The following is a 16,745-nucleotide window of genomic DNA, read 5'->3' on the forward strand; positions in this document are numbered from 1 at the left end:
AGTATGTTCCTCTAGTATGTGGACTTTTATATGATGGCAGAACAATTTATCTTGTTTTGTAAAATCTGCGAATTGTATTATGCATAAAAAAAGAAAACAAGAAGTCATAAAGCATTATCGATTTGGAATGAAGATAACGAAAATCAAATATAGAGCACATTGCTTATTTACAGTGACCACATAAAAATGATGATCACACATCGTAGACTTATAAATAGAAATATAATACACCTAAAACAATTGTGAGAAAGACTGGCCAACATTCACACAATATGTTCATTAGGAAAATATAGAATGATATTTGTGGTGCATAGTTTTCTCTCCAGAAGTGTCAGAACCTTCAGAAAGGTTAAATGGCTGTTTCAAAAACATGAATGACAGGGAAATATTTGTGATGAAATGGCAGATAGCAGTTGCAAAACAGTATTGTGATCTGAGGTTCTGAACAGGCAAGATAGATTGCTGATGTAACTAATCAAGTAAATTCTAAATTTATGTACAGTTCTTACCAACTTACTGTCAAATATTAGATGACTTTGTTTCGGATCTGAAGATGATCCAGGGTGATCAAAATGTGTCACATAATTAAAAATGTGCAACTGAGACTGAAGAATGAGTGAGAATTATTTTAAATATCAGTACAGTTGCTGAGTCTCTTCAGACCAATATGTTGCCTACACTGAAAATGGTACCAGCTCAGGCTTTGGGAGACTGTTTTACTTTACTGAACTAGAAATTAAAATTAAAGAAAAACTGTTGTAAAATTAAATGTGACAGAATGCTTACATCAAAAAATAATTCTGAAGTACATATAAGTTCAAATTGATGATAAAAAAGCAACAGCTCTTACAGCATTGGAAAAAGTGAAATTATTGGGGTAAAATGAGAAATTAGGGAGACCTAGAACAAAGACATTTAAATTAAACATTTATACTTACTGCACTTAAAGATGGCTAAATAATTATCTCCTGTACAGTTTGACAGACTACACACATTTATTGAGAATAGATAGTAATGGATAGTAATAGAACAAATGAACAAATATTACAAATGACAGGTGGAAGGAAATATGAAATTAATACTGTGACCAAAAAATACGAGTTCTCCAACAAACATTTAATGTTATAAATATTGTTCTTATAATTGAGGAGATATCACTTCCATGAAAATGTTTAAATTATAATCCCAGACCAACATTAGCACAGAAAATCGTAAGAAGAATTATAGCAGAGTCAAAAGCACTAGTAATGTAGCAAAGCTTTGTGCTTATAAACAGAATGACCTAGCAGTCAAAGTGACCAATGTATTAAAACACAGTTTGCAGTCAAAAAGTAACTTTAATGAAAGCAGAATTATAGATAACTTATTTAAGAAGTTAACAAGGCATAAACTGTTAATCACCCAGGAAGAGGAGGACTGTGGTCATTATTAGCAATGAGGATTATGTAAACAAAACAGAAATTTCTCTCTGAAAACGGAAATAACAAAGTGACTAGAAATTCATTAAAAATGTTTTGCACACAAGTGAAAGGCAAAATTCAAAACTCATATTTTCTGTTTTCTGAGAGGGGGAAAGAACAATACATAGTTACAAACCCGAAAATCACAGACACACACACACACACACACATACACACACACACACAAACACACACACACACACACACACACACACACACACACACACACACACACACACACACACACACACACACAAACACACACACACACACACATACACAGGTAAAACTTTATAAAAAGGGGATGTCCATGAGACTTGTATCCAACAAAACACAGAACCCCAAGGCCCTAATAAATGCAGTTCTAGCACAAACGCTATATATATTTCACAAGGAGTGCAGTCTAAAAAATTACATTCCAGTTTGTGAGCAATGTTAGGATACAGTCATACCAGTTGATTCCCTCTGTGCATCCATAGATGTAATGATTTTATATACTAATGTGCCTCTCTGCAAAGCATTAGACATAATTAAGAACAGATTTAAAATACACAAAAATGGTTCTTCTTGAACTGACATTATACTGTAACTGTTTCACGTTTAATGGTAAGATATTTCACCAATATAAACTGCAAGGCAAGGGAAATTCTCTACCTGGTATTATGGGTCAAATTTTCCATAGCCATTTAGAACAACCATGTTTCAGTAACAACCCTGCAGTAGTCAGCAAAGTTCTCTACTTCTACTGCTAGGTGGATGATCCCATTTTGTTAGTTAAACGAGATTAAGGCGATGTTAATGTCATAGATGAGAGAATGAGTGCTATTCACCCAAAAATTAGGTTTGAGTTGAGCACGAAAATAAAGGAGGCATCAACTACCTCGACATTGTACCTAAACACCGTTTTAGTATGTACAGAAAATCGACCTGTGTGGTATTATTATTGGTTCTCAGTCTTGGCACCCTAAAAGAAACAAGATGACATCTTTTCGACCTGTGATAATAGCTTATTAAACCTGCCAGTAAACAAGTATGAGGGGAGCAAAGAAATTGCTACTACAAAACAAAAACAACTCCTACATTTGGCTTTCCAACGTTTCTAGTATTTTTTAAAGCCTTCAGAGGTTTTCTAGTCACTTTATGTTTACCCACGAATATCCTTCAATAAAACAGAGATTTCAATGAACAGTGTCCATTATTAATATTTTCAGGGTTACAAAAGAGTAAATTAACATGAAACATTGAACAATCAAGCAAGTGATACACAACGAACTAACACAGGTTAGCCACAACACTTCATGAGTGTACCATTTGACAACAGTTCGACAGCGCCACAGTTGGTCATGCCTATACAGAACGTATTTCAAAAATATTTTAAAAATAGCTGAAATTCTCTGAACTGAATAAATTATAATTCAATTGAAAGGGGAAAGTCTGCAGATTTTTAAAATGTAAAATAGTAAAAATTGAACATTTCATAATTTTGAACCTTTCCAAAGCCAATTAACATCCACACACAGAATAATATGCTGGAAAAAGATTATTTGACTTTGTATTAAAATTGCAGACTCAGCTTGAGGTAATAAAGTACCTAACAAATAGAGTACTAATGGTGCTCGGTCATTGTGTCACTCAAGAAGCCACCTCCAACTTCATTACGGTAACAAATAAATTATTTCCATGACTCAGTTAATGTAAAGGAAATGATAGGTTAATTAGTTCACTGAAAGAATGCAGTTTTCAACTAAGTGTGACGTTATTAAGCATAAAAAATCGTACAGTGTCATGCATCTACATCTACAGTATTCAGTGTCCAGAAAGGGAAGAATGATTAATTAAAAACAATATAACAACATTTGTTACGCTTTTTTACATAGATAATTATGACTTGAGAAGACAGTTAACCTAAAATTGTTGCATTTCATGTAATTAACTTGTTTCCTACTGGTTAAAGTAAGTAGATTTACATTTCTTTCAATAAAAAATGATATCAGATTATTTAATACTTTGAATAATAATTACCACACAGAAGCTCATGAATAGGAATTTATTTAATAGTACTATTTTGTAAGGTATCAATGTCTGGTGGGGGGGTGAATTTTGATAAAATATATGTTATATCCCACTAAAATAAGCTGTATTGAGCACTGAGATATCTACATCCTGTATCTTTCTAGTACTACAATCTAGTGACTCACTAAAGACTAAACAGTTAAATAAAGCAGAGTACGGTTTTAGCTGACACAGTGCACCTGTTTCAAGAAAATCAAATGAGCTACCTCTCCATTCCATGAATGTTAGAAGTGAGTTATTTTGTTTCCTTATATAGTATATTCATTGCTTTGAAACATTGTTACATTTCTCACTAATTTCGCTGGTTTGTACATCATTTCTAATTAGTGGGACGAATATGACCAGTAAATTTCATAGAATGTAAAGAATGTTGGTGTGAGATGTATCAAAGCCACCAACAAATTTTACTCTGAAAATTTATATGCAATATTTGACGTTTTTCATTGTCAAAACAATAAATGTGTTTTGGTACTGATTTGTTATAGTTTTTCCATGTTAGCCATTCCTGTAAAGTCTCTCTACAAATTAAAATAACCTCTGAAAATCATATTTAAATTAAAATGTGGACATAGACAGAACTGGCATACATATGTATCCCACCACTGATTATCAGAGTTAGCCAATTTAAAATCTTTTTATATGTGAAAGTGTCACACTGATCCTCCAGCAAGACAGTTTTTGTCTTTTATTGTTGAAATATATTTAAAAAGTGATTTAACCATGAAAGCATTAACAATTTTGTCATTGTGGTGGAATGGAAAATCAGTGATATGTCCATAATAATTATATCTGTTAATGTTCTGTAAAATTCCATCCACTGACGGAAAAAATCTCTTTGATATTGTGGAAAAACATTCTTCGCTGTAATAGGTGAAATGTAAATCATGGGTTCTTCTTTCTCGGACTGAGTTGCAAGTACAGGTGATAATGAGAAGATTTGTACTTTACTGCTTTAACGATCCTAGATTATATCAATGAAATGATATAACCTATCATGTCAAAGCCTGCAGCCATTTTTTTGGCAGACACAACTAACGTCGATTGTGCCACATAAGAAATTTGGGATGCCACTACACATTGAAAGTTATCTAAAAATTCCTGATTTGATGTTTCCAATAGTTGAAATTTAAACATAAAACAACCTTCGAAAAGTGTAAATAAATCATCGAAACAGACCAGAATGAAAATTTGTGACTCATAGTGGGTAGATATCTGAGAAAATAAAAATTAAAAAACCGACTGGATTGGTGAAGGCAGCATAAATGTAGATGAGAAAACTAGAAATATGAGTGGAGCCAAGAAACAAATAATTCTTCCAGAAAATCATGGATGATACTGTGAAATGTTGAACTAAAAAAATGGCCTGATTCAAACACCTGTGATAAAACCAAATGAACAGGTTAAAGAAGTTGTGAATAACATGGAAGACAAGACTGCAGTTTCACAAAGGATGATTGTTTCATCACAAGTCTGGTGCAAATGCTCACAAGGGTGTCTGCGAATATTTTACAGAGGCTTGACCATACAGATAAAAAAGAGGACATTCTCTGGAAAAGATTTTCGAGGTAAAAGAACATTATCTGAGAAATTTCTGAACTTTATGTGAATAAAAAATTCGCAGTATATTCTCTGACCAGGCAATTCTTTCTCACTGTCACCCCTCCTCCTTGAGTAGGTACTCTATGTTGAACCCTCAGTTTTCTGGGATTTTAGAATTTGACATCAGACCACCATGTACCCAGTGCTGCCAGTAGATGTCACATTTTGCAACAGCCTGTCAATGAGCTAAAATTCCATAGGGTGGCTAACACACAAGCTACAGCACTCCTTGTGGCAATCATTTTTAACTCAGCTACCATTTTCACAGTGGTCAGAACATGAAGGGGAGCTCAATGAGTTAAAATCCGTCTTGTGAATTCCGGGATTTGATTAAGTAAGGGGACATGGTTGGATCCTGACAATTTCTGTTTCTTTATGCAGTAAAATTATTAAAATAAACTTATGGTGGAATTCCATTCTTTTGGTGCCTAATATACCTGTTTCGACGATCACAGTACAGCCAGAGAATGTGCTACTGAAGAAGTATGTATAACAATACAATGTGCAACACAAAAGGCAAAGCGCCCTTGACTTGCTGTTTTCGAAAAAAGGGTATGTCATTCAGTTTCTGATTTTTTAAATAGTGAAAATACAGTAAATCTTCTGAAGCATCTTACGCCGCTTCAAACTAGTTGTAGAGTATCACAATATTCTCAACAAATAAGGAAACTGTCTCTGACTCCACATTTTTATTCCGCTAAGGCTCACACTTTTACAAAAGTGTGTGAAATTATCTCACCAAGAACACTGCACTCCAATACTGAGAAGGTCCTTATACATATAAACATCTTTCTGCAGCATTTGAATTTGGGGAAAAATGCAGTATGTGAAATATAAAGTTGTACCTCAGTCATTATTTTGTCTGGAGAATAGATCGTTTCTTTAAACCTAAATCTTTTAAACAAATAGGTGAAGCTGCAAGACAACTATATACCAACCCAACTTTATTTAAAGGGCAGTGAAAACATTCCAAAAGCAGAATGTCAATGAAAAAACTGTGGAAATGAAATGCCAATGGAAATATTGTAAAAATGATATGTCAACACAACAGTGTAAAAATTAAATGGCAATAAATTATTTTTTCTCTTTTAAATAATCATCATCATTATTCAACTACTTGTGTTAATTACTTGCAACATATATATTTTTTAAATATTCTCATCCATACTGGAGTTGATTTTGAGGTTACGACGTTATACTTAAAATACAATCAAAAACACAGAATTTCTGCTCCAGTCAACGTTTCTATTAGCTAATCAAAACGCATAACGAAGTCTAATACACGATTTTCAGGTACTACCTTCATAAATTGCATTTATTTAAATTCAGTTTATGAGCAACAAGTTATCGTGAGTAGATATACATATGTTTTATCTACACTGAAAAAGAGTTCATCAATATTTTGGTAAAAGCTTTACTTTTTAGCTGACAGTGTACATAGAAGTCATTGGCGTTTACTGCTTTGAGAAAAATAAAGCTAGGATAAACTATTCGAAGTTAATGAAAGGGGATGTGACAAAGCAGATGATACCTTTGACTACGAAAAGAATAGGGGAATGGTAATTCAATTTGCTTGAAACGTGGTGGATGTATAACCACTCTATGAAATTTAAACTCACTGGAGCCTATTTACAGAGAGATACTGTAAGCATATTTCTGCCAAACCTTGGAAGCATTTATGAATATACAGTAGCAGCATGTAAAACTCACCTCTGACGCTGAGCCAAACACATAAGACGAAATTGTGTAAAGTATGTTAGTAAATGTGTTTTGACATACTGTATGCTTAATGGATCAATAGTGCTATTTAAAACAGGGATTGTAGAAGATATTTATACAACTACATATTTCCACATTGAAGATTGTTCAGGAGACAAATCATTGAACTATCAAGAACGTAGCTTTCAAATTTAAGTGTTTCAAGAAGTTAAAGGCAAAGTAAAAATGATGAGATAAACTGCATAATGAATATTAATTTACAGTATAAATCTGTGTTTGTATGTGCGAATGTGTGTGTGTGTGTGTGTGTGTGTGTGTGTGTGTGTGTGTGTGTGTGTAACTACATACCTGAAAAAATGTGCTCACTATTTATCCACATGAACAGATAGTAGTAATAATGAAACTGTTACACAGCCTGGTGTTCAGGATCATGATAATGCTGAGACTGAAACTTTATATTAGCAGGAAGGAATGAGAAGTAAAGCCTTCATAAAGTCTGGTAGTCCTATGCACGAAATTTTCGAGAAATGCAGTCCATCCATAGGTAGAATGGGTGACGTTTATAGGATCGAACTAATATAGTCAAGAAAAACTTTGAGAGTCACTGTGAGCACAGTGGAAAATCAAACAAGTATTGTGACACACACCTCTCACAGTAGCCATCTGATAGATTTTAATATCTACTTGCCAGTATCTGCAGAAAGATCTGTCGATCAATTGCAAATGCATATTTTTCCTGGGTATTTTATATCTCCTCTGTTTATTGCTAATGCCCACTAATTTCTTTTTCCTTCATTCCATGGAGAAACGAGCGTTCAAAATGCACTGCTATTAGTGATTAAATTTCCTGGCAGATTAATCTTGTTTTAATCTGGGACGAATATTAATCTCGGCAACCAGAGTGGAAATTCATTTTGAAGTGTTACTAATGTATATAGCATGTGAGAAAATGCCTTCTCAACATGTTGGAAGATTGTAGAAGATGAAATTTTGTATTTTTTGATATAAGGAACCAATATCCAGTAATATGAAATAAAGTTTCCACAGCCATCTCTGGGCTGTTGAAAAGCCGTACTCTATCCATAGGAGAAGATACCAGGCGAGATTCTCAGTGAACATTTGGGATAGAATTCTTACAGGTCACCCTACTGGGCCACACATCTCACTAGATCGTTGAATGCTGCATGGTATGTGAGTTTTCTGGATAACAACTTACTTGAACTAATGCAGGATGTTTCCTTGCAGCTGTGCACTAGTTTGTGGTTTCAGAATGTTGGTGCTCCTACGTATTATGTACGCCAGGTCAGGGAATATCTCACAGACAGCTTCAGGCAGAGATTAATTGTAATAAGGTGCCCAGACCCTTGACCTGAGATCTGCCCTGCCTTCAGTGATCTCTGCTTTTTCCTCTGGGGTTACATAAAGTCCCTTGTCTCAACACCAGTAGGAACAGTGCTTGAGCTTACTGAGCGCATCATTCAGCATTTAATATCATCAGAGGTGAGTGTGGAATCTTACAAAGAATCAGAAAAACATGTTTCGCTGTTGCGTGTTATGTAACAAAATTGGTTGAAGTCAAACTGAACATTTGCTCTATGGTAGAGAAGCCAATGCTTCAGTTTATGGCATCTGATTGTTCTCTACTGTTTTGTCCCTGAACGTTCTGCAGATTATGGTATCCTGGCATTTTATTTAGCCTATCAAGTGCTAAGAAAGTGCATAGTAGTGTACAATTTTTTTTGCAATTTTCTGGCTATACATATCATAATGTTCCCTGTTTCAGCTCCACAATCTGTCACATTTTTAAAATCTCGTTCTGTCACACCATGTATGAGTCATTTCACATGTCTGTACCAAATTTTAATTTGTTTCCTATGAACCGTAACTAAAATAAAATGACTGTACATCCATAGCTGAAATGGAGGACTGTGGAATGTCAGCTGGTATAAATTTATATTAAAAATGAAGAAATTCCTCCAGCTGTATTTGAGGTGTCGATTTTATTTTGGCAACTAGTTTCAACATTGTAACAACATCATCTTCAGGCTCATACACTTGTTGACATCAACTGTGAGGGGCTGATACCACATGGAGCACGTCTGTATCTCACAACTGACTTCTAGTATCAGCTGCACGCACTTGATGTCAACAAGTGTATGGGCCTGAAAATGACGTTGATACAACGTTGAAACTAGCTGCCAAAATAAAATCGCCACCTTAAATACAGCTGGAGGAATCATTTTAATAGAAATAAAATGAAGTTATTTTCATTATAATGTAATGTTTCAATATTTGTTTATTACAATGTCCACAAAAATACAGAACTTAAAAAAGTAAAAGAAAATGCAGTTTAGGAGAATCAAACCAGAGATCCTTCTATCACCAGACATTCACACTCCATATTCTGCTAAATGCATCCATGTAATGTGCAAAACGTTTTGCACTGAACAGTGCTTGGAAATCATTTCATTTGTAGAGGTAACTTTATAATTGTGTCACCATCCTTAAGGAAATTGACATCTGGGCACAGACTTTCAAATCTTACAAATACTCATACACATACCACAAAGCAAACACAATGTCACCTTGTCAGGTAAAAGCTCATATATACGCTCACAGGTGCAAACCCTATGTATCCTCTTTGCTGAGCAGAGTACAAACAGATACACAGATCCAACAAGAACTGAAATACATTGCAGTCATTTACAACTCTTGAAAAGTACAACTCATTGAAAGCAGTACTACGACTTACTGGCTTTACATCATAAGCTGGGACCCAAGAAACCTCAGAGAACATAATAGAAAGTGTACAGAAAAGAAAACAGAGAACAATTCCTTTGATTTGTATGATGTCAGCACTGTGCTCGGTGACATGTTGAACCTGAGTAAAAGCAAAACGACATCTGCTTGTAGAATGGACCAGGATGGACATTCTAACGAAATAGAAGTAACCTAAATGAAAATTTTACGAAAAGAAGCACTAATGAAACAAGTTGTCATAAATCTTTAGTTAAATTCAGTAATGGCACAGTTTTTAGACTGAGACAACAATGTTGCTACTATGTCTTGTAAATATTGTTTTTTACCTGTTTTTATTTTAATTATAAATTGTTACTTTCTTGGACTTTGAGCTGATAAATCAAATTTGTTTCCAACAGAAGTAGCTGTTGTGGAACTATCAGCAGGTGTTTCAATATTTGTATCAGTTCTGGAATTTTCATTCATGTTTTCAACCTGAAAGTACCACTTAGTGAAGTGGTTAAGGTGACTGCTTGTGAGAATTGGGAAATCCAGGTCTGAGTCCAGGTCTAGGATGTCACTGATAGGTAGTATAACTGTACCAAGCACAGTTGATGCCAATGTGTTCGCAGTCAGCGAATTTAGTTCGAATTTACATAGATATTACTTTAAATGAAGACGGTAAAAAGCATGAAGATTGAGTTTATACAAATGGATTAGTCCCAGACCTCTAAACCATGTGATGTAATATGAATCTTATTTTTTAAATAAATGATGATTAATAATTGTCGCACAACAATTTCTTTCAAGGTTTATCCTAAATATGACATGTATTTCAGCTTTTCCATAATGTAGCATTCGATTGCATAACTTTTGGGAGGCAGGTTGCTGTGTGTAAGGAAAGAGAACTTGACAGTTAAGTTTTCATTTTGGCACTGAAAAAGCTCACCCATTCTTACATAAGACCACTAATCAAGCAAGCCATTTTCATTGCTTCACCATGTGACTGGAAGCTTACTGATGTCTATATTCTTGTAACAACACAGTTTACTGCCTATTTTCACCTTGAATTGCTAGAAATTTTGAAGGCAATGAGTAATAACCCAGTCTCACTCCATTGGCACCAAACACGTCATTCATGTCATAATTCGCAATTCGGTCGTGCAGTATTGTCTTCCATTCTCTTGCTACACTTTCTTGCATGTCCTTGGCTTTCATTCCACATGATGTAATACCTAGCATTGAAACTGTCCAGCCACCTGTGAGGGTCTTAAACTCCATATTTTCAAGTTGCTTGAAGACCTTCAGAACCTCACTCTGCAACATGGGCACAGAATGAGTTAAGTTTGTTTACTTGCACTCTCATGCACTATTCCCACACTGTTTTATTAAAGTCTTCATTTTTCGTTTTCTTCATCTTTCTTTTCATTTGTCCATTTCTTTATCTATTGATTCAGTATCTAATCCTTGTTTCTTAAAGTATCATAAATTACTGTTTTACCGTATCTGAAATGTGGTAAGTACAAGTATTATGCCATTTCTAGCGTACTTAAGAACAAAATGTAAGTTTTTAAAAATCGGGAAAAACCACAAAAATAGCATAATTTCAATCAAAAAAGACTATTTTCCCAAACAAGTCAAATTTTTAATAACAAAAATCAAATTAATGTACACTGAAATCACTCATGCACTAATAAAAAATTTCAACCATTTGTCGGCTTTTTACAAATATATTCGTCATTTTTCCAATATACCCATTACTAAATTCAAACATTTGTATCATTTGACTGAGGAGTTTTCAGATATGCACCAAATACCACAAAAAATCGTGAAATTTCAAGAATGAAATCTAGACATAAATCTTACAAATCATTACCTCATTTTTAGTTTTAACATTCTATATCATGATACTCATTTTAATCTCCTTGTTTTACTCTACCTTTATATCTCAGTTTACTAACCCCATCTTCAAAACATTTAAAATTCCATTCCCTTGAGACAACTGTTTGGCCAAATAATATTAAGTTCAATATTTAGCTCCATACAAATGTCCCCATATTTAGTGTTCCAATAATAACATACATTAATGTTACCTAAAACATTTATGTTTAGCTCATTAATTTTTAACAAGTTTTTATTGTTATTGATTATTGATGAGTTTTCCAAGTAGAAATTATGATTATCTATAAAAAACTTAAAAGGTAAATTTGAATTTATTTATCATGATACTTCACTAGAAATTTCTGTATATAATACATGTACAAAAATTTCGAACAAAAATTTATTGCTTTAAATGAGCTCGAAAAATAAAAATAACAAAATAGAAAAAATTTATACAATTGAAAACATAGTAGATATGACATAATAATTTATATAGTTTTCATTTATCTCAAAATATAAAATTTCAACTTCTGATGATATAGTGGAAGAATACAATAGAGACAGATTAAGAAAAATTAATACCAATTTTATTATCAGCATCAGGAGTTATTGGTTCATTCGCTGGCATAGCAGTAGCTATCGTTAAATCAGTTCATGATAACATAAAAATCATGAAGAATTAGCAGAAAAAGAAGGTATAATCAAGTGTTAGAAAAAAGTACCTGAATACAAAACTATATTGGAGAAAAATGCTAATATGTATCCTAATGCTTTAACTAATTGTGATGTAGACAAACTTGCAATACAAATGAAAATTAAGTACTTTTGTGATGTTTTAATGATTGAAAAATTACCTAGTCCACCTAAAATTTTTAAATTTATATTAGTTAATGTAGATACTTCAAATAAAATTCTTGCACTTAGGATTTGCAATAGTAAAACAAATAAAAGAAAATTGTTTTGATTCATTTAGCAGAAATATAACAAAACAACTAGTTAAATACTTAGGTGAAAATGATTTGTTTTACATAGTGAAAGAATATTATATTATTATGTTTTACTTGTGCTATGGCTACTGTCACATAATTAAATATTTAATGGTAATTTAAATCCAATAAATGTACAAGTTCAGAAATAAACTAATTGTGCAAATCACTGGAAAAATAAAATCAGAAGAAATCGAAAAGTCAAAAATAATACTAAAAGAACGATATTATCTCAAAGAGTTAATTAATAAAATTCATAGTGAACTGATTAATGTCTTAGAAATAACTACAACATACATTAATTTCAATGACACAATAATAGTAGGTGTAGATGATTCAACTGACAAAAAAGATGTCATTAACAGAATATATATAGAAAATTAATTAAATCATCCAGTTACAAAAGCTGGATCGACTAGTACATTAATGCAGTTTAAAAACTATTTCAGTAATACACATTTTAATGAACAAATTAAACAATATTCATAAAGATGATTTTGTTCCTATAACAAATCTAAATGAAGAAATAAACAAAGTATTAAAATCTTCCACAAAACATTTTACTAATGTACTAGAAAGAATTGCATGTAACAAACAAATAAATGAATTTTCATTTCTGAAATGAAATGAGAAACATCTGTATGATTTTGAATATGATTTTACACTGAAAAGAATTGTCATTGGCAAAAATAATATCAAAGATCTAACATTTAATAATTTTCGTAATACATTAAGTGTATATGATAATCTATATCAAAGAAATAGTAATAACAAATCAATATTTTAAAAATTTTAGTGAAATATGCAAAATCAACCTATAATCATAATCAATCAATAATTCAGCATAACTCAAATTTTCTAACTGTAAAATTAAAAGATACAGCTAACTGTACCAGTGATGTAAAACTAATTTGATTTGGTGAAATGTAATCTCAATAAATTGTCAATTATGATCTTATCTTGTATGTTAAGTGCAAAAAAATTAACGAAACTCAATCCTGAAAGAACAATAACTAAAAACGGATGAGACAGGAATGAAGAACTTCATTCAGAATATAAAACTAAAAAAAGTAAGATTGTTAAAAAAGTTGTAAATATTTATGAAAAAATTATTAATGTATTACATATAGAAGTAAGAAAAATTTAATCAAAGAAATATTTCACTTGATTTATGCGATTTATGGCAACAGATTTAGAAGAAATAAATTCTGAAATATTAAAAATATTTTCAAAAATAAATAAAGGATATGAGCATTTATTAATTCTAATTGTTGTTTTTTCAAAATTTGTATGCACTATTCTGTTTAAATCAAAACAGAAAAAGTTTCAGACAGTTTGCAAAAAAAATGTTATAAGAACATAGAGAAACCTGAAACAGACAATGATAATAAATCGTACAAAAACGATTTTCAATAAATTACAAAAGAATACAAGATTAACCATTATTCAGTTCTTTCAGAATTAAAAGCATCAGCTGAAGACCTAACCGAACATTGATGAAAATGTGGAAAAAATTTACTCCTCTTGGTAACTATTACTGGGCAACGCCCGGCCACAGTGGTAACACTGGTTCCTGTCAGGCTTGGCTAGCACTTGGATGGGTGACCATCCAGTTTGCCAAGCTCTGTTGGAAATTGGGGTGCACTCAGCCATTGTGAGAAAAACTGAGGAGATACTTGACAGCAGTAGCAGCTCTGGTCTCAGAAACTGACATACGGCTGGGAGAGCGGTGTGGTGAACACATGCCCCTCTATATCCGCATCCATTGACGCCTATGAACAGACAATGACATGGCGGCCAGTAAGAACCGTTACGCCCTCATGACCTGTTTGGTTTTAGTTTTGTTGGTAACTTTTATTGGACTGATCCAGTTAAAAAATCTGTTGATGAATATAATAATACAAAACACTAGACAATAAAACAAACCTATTGCTGCAGATTTATTTAAATTTGACTAAAATTGTACCTAATGATTAGAAATCCAAATTTACAATAGGTGATTAAGTAAGAATAAATGTACTGAAAGAAATTTTTGGAAAATGTTATATTGCAATGTGCTTACAGGAATTTTTGAAATTACTGATCTTATATTTGCAGATCCAGATACATACAAATTAAAAGATCTCAGAGGAACCATTTATGAGCAATAAATACAAAATATAAAATTTCTGGAGATACATGCCTAACTGATGAAGTTTTAAGACAAAAATATGGTAAAATGATTCTTAAATTGTTAGCATTTGCTAACTCACATAGTAGATGGGTAAATAAAAATAAACTTCTTTTACAAAAATATTCTTAATGTAAATGAAGAATTTTGGACTTTCATTTTATATCAGTACTGTATTCTCATGATGATAAAGTATCTAAATTCATACATCAACAGACTGATGTTTATATTTGTAATTTATTTCATTTAAATGGTGAAAAATGTATTATTTATGTTTATATAAAAAGACTAATATGTACATTACACTGTTATCCCAAATACACCTTTACATAAATTAAATATAGTTTCCAAATTATTTTGTAGCCACACTTTTGCCTGATTACATTAACTTTGTTAGGAATAACTGTGTAGCACTCTATTATTGCATTTTCTTCTTTCTTCTGAACTGAAATTATCTAATAAAAATTTAACCATTAACATTTTGTTGCCTGTAGTCTTAATTTTGTAGATGATTCAGGCTACATATCTGTTTATTTTCTTCTCTCCTTTGTGATTCAACAGCCCATTTAAATAATTCTTAAATAAAACAATAATGAACATAATTCTCCGAGTACTAATATTCAAGTTTATCATTAGTATTTTCACCAGTGTTACTCATGGATTATCTATGTTTATTTTTATTGATCCTAAAATTTATAAAAAAAATATTTTTGTATTCATATGAATTAACATCAGATTTGACAACAGTTTGCTACTTTCTTATTAATCTTACTTAATATTATACTTTTTGTTTTATTTCTTCTAACTATGTGTCGACGATTTTTAATTTATTCTCCAGTTCTATGACTTTTTGTTGACACCTATATTCTGAAAAATATTTTATGATATCTGCCAATATTAATTTATTCTTATGTACTATTTTCTTATTTCTTTGCATTTTTTGTATAAAATGTTGTTATTAATTCTTTTTAATTATCAACTGTTTTAAAACACATTATTTCCCAAAAATTTGTTTCTTAAGTTTTAATTTTGTTATTGATAAGATAATTTATTACTTTTCGATATAATTTCAGGTAGATATATTTTTACCACAATGAATATGATTTATAAATTATAAATAAAACTTGTATTCAACACATTTTTTTAGAATACTGGACTACATTAAGTTTTAAATCATGTTTCCATGTTTAATTGATGGTTGTTCTGATAGTTAAAATCTAAAACATTTAATATTGCTGATCATTTAGATTTAATTTAAACTCATATATTTCCATTTAAGAAGAAAAATGTTGAACTATAAATGTGTTTGTTTTATATTATTTTTTATCCTTTTTATGACAAAATTAATAGAAGGAAAACAAATTCAATGACAAATTATAATTTGTTTTTCATTTCCCTTAAGTACTTCTAAATTGAGGCGTTAAAATGTTATAATATATTTTTGTCTTCTAATTATTTCTTGTCAAATTAAAGCACTTAAACGATTACTGAAGAAGTCTTCAAACGCTTTCAAAACTTAAAAGTGTAAAATGTAAGAAATAGTTAATTTTATTGTACAGAAATATAGAAAATATAACTATGGCAGAATATATATGGACTTAGTTATAACGAATACCATAAAAAACTGCATAATAATAAATAAATTCTGATTAATTATGGAAAACATATTTCTAAATGTTATTACAAAGCAAACTATAGAAGGAAAATTATGAACAGATTAGTGACATAAAAAGTACATTAACTGTCAAGCTATTACAGATTGTAGTAATTTTTAATTAAATCTGTCATCATAAATATAAAACTAAATGTAAACACCGTACATGGGAGTATCACAAAGAAATTTTTATCAGAATTAGGTTCAAATTCATCATAGTTAACGAAGAAAATTATTAACAGTCCAGAAATTACTAAAATATGCCATCTGAAGGCAAATATTCAACCATGTGTAAAAACTATCTTCCAGAATTTATCAAAAGTAATGTTAAAAGAAATATAAGCTTAAACTCAATTGCATTTATTTTTATTAACTCTAAGTACATTATTTCTTCCCCTTTTTTATTTTTCTAACAAAATTTTTTCTTTTGTAAATAACAAAGCAATCAGGTGATAGAAAAACCA

The sequence above is a fragment of the Schistocerca gregaria genome, chromosome 3, assembly GCF_023897955.1.
Source record: "Schistocerca gregaria isolate iqSchGreg1 chromosome 3, iqSchGreg1.2, whole genome shotgun sequence".
In the NCBI taxonomy this organism is placed as follows: Eukaryota; Metazoa; Arthropoda; class Insecta; order Orthoptera; family Acrididae; genus Schistocerca; species Schistocerca gregaria.